This window comes from Acanthochromis polyacanthus, chromosome 4 (genome assembly GCF_021347895.1).
Source record: "Acanthochromis polyacanthus isolate Apoly-LR-REF ecotype Palm Island chromosome 4, KAUST_Apoly_ChrSc, whole genome shotgun sequence".
Taxonomy (NCBI): domain Eukaryota; kingdom Metazoa; phylum Chordata; class Actinopteri; family Pomacentridae; genus Acanthochromis; species Acanthochromis polyacanthus.
This window is the reverse complement of record NC_067116.1, coordinates 31809562-31815610: the sequence shown is the minus strand read 5'-3', so window position 1 is coordinate 31815610 and position 6049 is coordinate 31809562.

Sequence of the window (6049 nt, the reverse complement as noted above, 5' to 3'; positions counted from 1 at the left end):
AGAATTTAGCCAGACTCCTTGTAATTGACAGACTTTTGTGCTTACATTTTCTGAAACGTTTACAACTATGTTCAAAACTAGAGAAATCTACTTTTATTCAATATAAGTCTCACCGCTCTGCAGCCATCTTGGAAATGTCCTATCAGTCCAATCATAATCATATTAATATAATCATAATCATATCCAATCATCAATCATAAGTCTGGATAGCTTTTGATTACTTGGCTCCACTAAGTTTAACAAGCAGTTTCATAAAGCTAATTATTAACTTGTACTATTGAGCAAGACTTAAGTGTATGGGTAATAAAGTAGAATTAATTTTTCCAGCTATTACCAAAAATGGATACTGAATCACTCTGTTATTGAAATGACAGGGGGGCAATTTAGCCAAACTCTTTATTGTTTACAGATTTTTAAACGTTCATTATACTGTTTCCAACTACACTCAAAACTTGAGACGTACACCTGCAGCCATCTTGGAAATGTTCCGTCAGTTAGCCACCATGCCAGTTATCCTGCTAACAAAGTTCAGTATTTCCTGGGTATCACTTAATTACTCGGCTCCAGTAAACCTAACAAGTGCAGTCCTGCTAAGCGGTCGCACAAAATTAGTTACTAACTTGAACTACTAAGCCTAACTTAGAGTTTGGGTATTAAAGTATAATTCATATTATGTTAATGAGCTAACAGCAGTCTTGCTAAGCATGCAATTGCGCTGATTGCTATTTTACCTGATAATGACCTAATGAAGCTAATTAAACAATTTGTTTATCATGCAGCTCTCACCAGCAGTTTAATTTCAGTACAGAAAGTTGTATTTTGGGTGAAAAAAAATGCTTGAAACTAACACATTTTAGTTAGAAAGTACTATTTTGGTGGACAACAATTACTTGAACAATAATTAGTATTTGCATTGAATTTAGGCACACTTTAGCAATCACCCAATTTAGTAGTTGATTTTATTATTTCTTCCTTTGATAATTTGTTGTTTTGTGAATAGCATGAGTCAACTATGTTTGTGATTTAATTATACAATCAGATGTAACAGCAAGCAACTTAATAATAAATATAATTTTACTCATATTGTGCAGTATATGATGCAGTGATATTGATAAGCTGATTAGCTCACATTCACACTTTTTTTTTTTTTTTTTTACCAGTTGTCTGGCTGCAGCAGAATAACTGGGCAACTGTGTTGCTTTGAGCTTTGTCATCTTTGTCTTATACACTTAAATTCCTCATATTGGTTTAAGATTACAGTTTGTTATTCTTGTGAGAAATATGCAGCTCCAGACATGTCCATGTTTGCTATCAGTCGTCTGTTGCCCGTTTCATGTGAATGTACTCACAGATAGACTCAGAAATCCCATGTGGACTGAATATGAGTTGATAACCAGCTTTGTGGGACTGCTTGGGCTCAGTGAAGCCAGATAACACAAATGTATCCTGGGTATGTTGAACTTCCTTCACAGTACAGGCCCAAGGCTACAAGCCGAATGAATGGAGAGAAAGCAATAACTGCAGTTTCAGCGGTTACCAGGTCATAAAACCGGCATGTATAGAATCAGCAGTCATATCTGATGAAGCACCAGATGAAAGGTTTTGTGACTTTTCTACTATAAGGTTTAAAAGGGATTTTTCCCCCCCTGCAGCTGCTCAGTGCAATAAAAAGATTGGGTGGATGCTTCTAAGTTTGGCTGTTACAAACCTGACTATTTTTTGGCAGGATATGCACCATACAGCTGGCATCTTTAGGAATTCTGTCACTGATTTCTATTTAAGATTCGCTCAAGGGCGACTTTCTCCCTAAAAACGTCTCTTAACTATTGAAGGCCTGTATTTCCCTACAATAAATGTGTGATGCTGTTAACTTATATAAGGTGTGCTTCTCTGTTTTTTATAATTCATTATTATGTGATGCAGACAGGCTGAAGCAAACGAGACTGCTGGAGACCTAAAATTATCAGAATGAGACACAAAGTGACCTCAAAGAGACACAGGATAGCTGCAAAGATATGTAAATCGACACACAAAATGAGCAGGATGGAACAAACTGACCACAAAGCCATGCAAAATAACCACAAAGATAGAATTACACACAGCATGACTAAACTAGAACAAAAAAAAAACATGAATAAATTCTAAATGGCCAAAATAAGATAAAAAACAATCATAAAGAGATACAAAATGGCATGTAGAGATGGCTATGTCCAATTGAGACACAAAATGTCTTCGATAAGATGCAAAATAACCAAGAGTAGACACAAATCAACCAGATTTAAATGCAAACAACCGCAAAGATAGGCAAAACAATCAAAGTAATATGCAAAATGACACAACTGGGACACAAAGCAGCCATAAAGGTGCAATATGATCTCAAAGACAAAGAAACAGTGACACAAAAGAGATTGAAAACAATCAACATCGGACTCAAAATTACCCCAAAGAAACACCAAATGGCTACAATAAGATGCAAACCGTCCATAAAGACACACAAAATGACCTCAAAAGTACAGAATGGTTACAAACAGATGCAAAATGAACAAAAATATGTCCCAAATGTGACACTAGAGGTGCAAAACAATCAACATTAGATACAAAGTGACCAAAATTAAATGTAACAAACCACAATAAGATGCCATATTATCAAACTGGGGCAAAAAAGGACAATAAAAACACAAAAATGACTGCAAAGAGAGAGAAAATGTCCCAATGTGACACCAAAGAGATGGAAAACAATCAACATGAGACACAAAATACCCAAATTGTGACACAAAATGACACAGAATGGCAGCAAAGAGAAGCAAAAAGACAATAAAATGATCAAAATGAGGGAAGAAATGACCACAAACAGACACAAAATGCTACAAAGCATCTTGAAGACACAAAACAATCCCAAACCAGGTCTGGCTTTTCATACCTCTGTGTCCATTGGACCAAAAAATTCTCTCATGTAACATTATTTGCATATATTTGAGTCCAAGAGTTTGGTAAGATAATTACTCATAGATGTTTGAAGAAGCCACGAGGCCGTTGAAAACCACTTAATGTTGCTCTGGAAGTGTTTCCAGAATCCCAGAAGACTCTTCAACCACATGAATGAAAAAAAAATCAGGTTCTCTGGCTGACAGAAAGAGATTTAACTCCTTTGCCTGAAGCTACCACAGCCAGGATTTTAGGAACACACAGTCCCAAGGATCCTTCAGGTAGCCTACTTAGAACCCTGTTTTTCTTTTTTTAAATCATCAGAATTTACAGATTTTATTTATTCACTTAATTGTTTATTTATATTTCAAATAGACAAAAATTTAGCTACCAAAATAAAAGTCTAAATGCTGCTTCTGGTGGAGAAACGGTGAATCATTTGTTATTTAGTTTGGCATCCAAGTCTTGATCATTATGTTTTATTAAATAAGGACGCCTGTTTTTGATGATTGACCTTTCATTATGTGGTGTGATTGTTTATTTTTATTATCATGGTAATTTGAATGTTCATCATTAGATGCGGCACACATTTGTTTCCATATAATAATCACCTAATTCATGAGTCTTAAAAAACCGCAATCACTCAATAAAATACCCACCATTAATGCAAATTATTCCCAGACTGACAAAATAATCATGAAAACAGAACAAAACCTCAAGAATCACAATGTAAGCAAAACTCGTCCACCTTTAAATGTGGTTATATCATGTTTTTAGGTACATCAAGATGCTTTCTTTCACCTGTAGTGGATGTAAAATCTCTGCAGCTCATTGTCTGCTTCACAAAACACAAGGATGTCTTGATATTATGCATAAAAAGGGAGATTTTATAATGTTCATGTGTTTATACATCTTTGTAGCTCTTTGAGTGCAATTCAATTGTATAAAACAGGTTTTCTCTTTATGCCTTTTTAAGTGCAGGAATCTTATCACTAATTATCTTTAACTTTTAGTCTGGGTACAGTTATCCATCATGCCATATCTGTACATGTGAAAAGCAAACACAGTCGATTATCATCGTGTTTTTTTTTTTTTTTTACCTCTATTCTACTGTTGTGTTTTTCTCTTGGTAACTATGTTTGATTTGTATCTAGCTGCAGGATCGTGTGAATTGATACCTTTAAGAAATGTAATGAACAGGACAGAATAAAATATATGAAGTAGAAAACAATAGCTCTGCAACAGAAACATTTTTTGTATTTTCCACCATCACACGTGAAATTCTGCTTATTTGATCCAGTGAAATAAAAATTCTTATTTCTTGTAACAAGGCTTCACTTCCAGTTCCTCTCTGTATGTCTAAGATCTGGGCAGTATTTCTGAATTGTGCACTACATGTCCATGATGCCTGTCATGACTGTGTTAAAAATCGCATAATCGCACGTAGAAGACCTCAACTCTTGTCTGTGGCACCGTAACCCTCATGTCGTCCTGTTTTAAAGTTTGAAAATGTGGGAAAAATATATATATTTTCACGGTGAAACCTTCCACATTTTCAATATTTTTAGGAAATTTTAGATAATTTTTTTGGTGGAAAAAAATGTTTCTTTAAGAACATTTGGGGAAAAAATGATCTTTTTCTGAATGTTCTTAAAGGAAATATCAGAACTTTTACTGATATATATGTAATTAGACATTTTTAGGATTTTTTGGGGAAGATTTTTAGTCATTTTTTTTTTAAATATTTACAATTTTATTTTAATTTTAAAATTTTTATTTCTTGCCAGATTTGGGGTTTTAAAAAAAATTACAAGCGAAAATATTTTAAGGAATTTTTGGAATTTTCTTTATAAAGATTTTGCAATTTTTTTATCATATAAATTTTTGCGGAATTTCTTTATTTTTTTCCGACAATGGAGAAATATTTTTAGTGCCCATAAATGAGGACCACAGGAGGGTTAATGCAATAAAAAAAGATCTCAACAGCTGCACCTCTAACAGCATCTATAATACTGTGTTAATATTGATTTTACTCGTGGATTAATAACCCGTCAGTACAACACAAAAGTAGGCCCCTGGTTAAATAAATGTGTTGCCAGACAGATATGACAGATATGAGAGCTGAACTTTGGTCTGACAATATTTAGATTTACAAGGGCGTGTTCTGAAGCCTGCATTTCAAAGGTGAGGAGAAGAAGAGATGTTAGCGACTGAAACACATGAGAAGAAAAAATAATTAAAAACAGCAGATAAAAACTGAAAACTTTGAGGAAACTGAAGCACAATACCAAAGTTGGATCCAAATGAGTCACATTAATTATAAACAGGAGCCGGTTCTTAGAAATGGTTTGACAGAGCTACCTGCTGGAAAAAAAAAACCCCACACACTCAGAAACCCCCTAAAACTGGAAATAATCTGCATTTTACATTCAAAACTCTGACACAACTGTCTGGTAATGAAAGCTTCCACTTTCCCAACATGTCCTGCGGTTGCACTGAGTTGCATTAAGGTCTATTATGACTGAATGCTGCTGCTGGTCGTGAGGAAACTGCAGAAAAACTGTGACACCTTCGATGGTGACGGAGTGAAATTCGCCAGCGACTGATATTTTGAAAGTGTCCAAACTCCGCTAAAGCTGCGTGGAAATATTCCAAAGTGACTTCACGTCAGTGACGTTGTCAGCTGCTTATTCTAAGAACTAAGAAGGCTGCATTATCAGAAACAAACTGCTGCGACCACAAATAGAATTGATAGCATGTAAGGATGGGGCCTCGAGAAGCAGGAGATTAAAGGATTCCAGGCAAATTAGATTTTGCATAACTTTCCATTACGGCATCGTGAAGAAGTGCGGAATTCATGTGACATCAATTTTAGCCTTAAGCTGAAGAGGCGAAACAAAAGCAACTCAGATAAGTCAAGGAAACAAAGAACATCAAGAATCCACAACAGCGTTCCTGTATTCCAAACACATCCTTGCATATTTGTTATTTATTGTAACACTGGACTTGTGCACGGTGCCGTGATTGAGCAGCAAAGACACCACTGAAGCTGTACAGGCTCAAAAGAAAAACAATCTTGTGTACAATAAACATTAAAATGGCCAATAATGACACGCTATAGGCA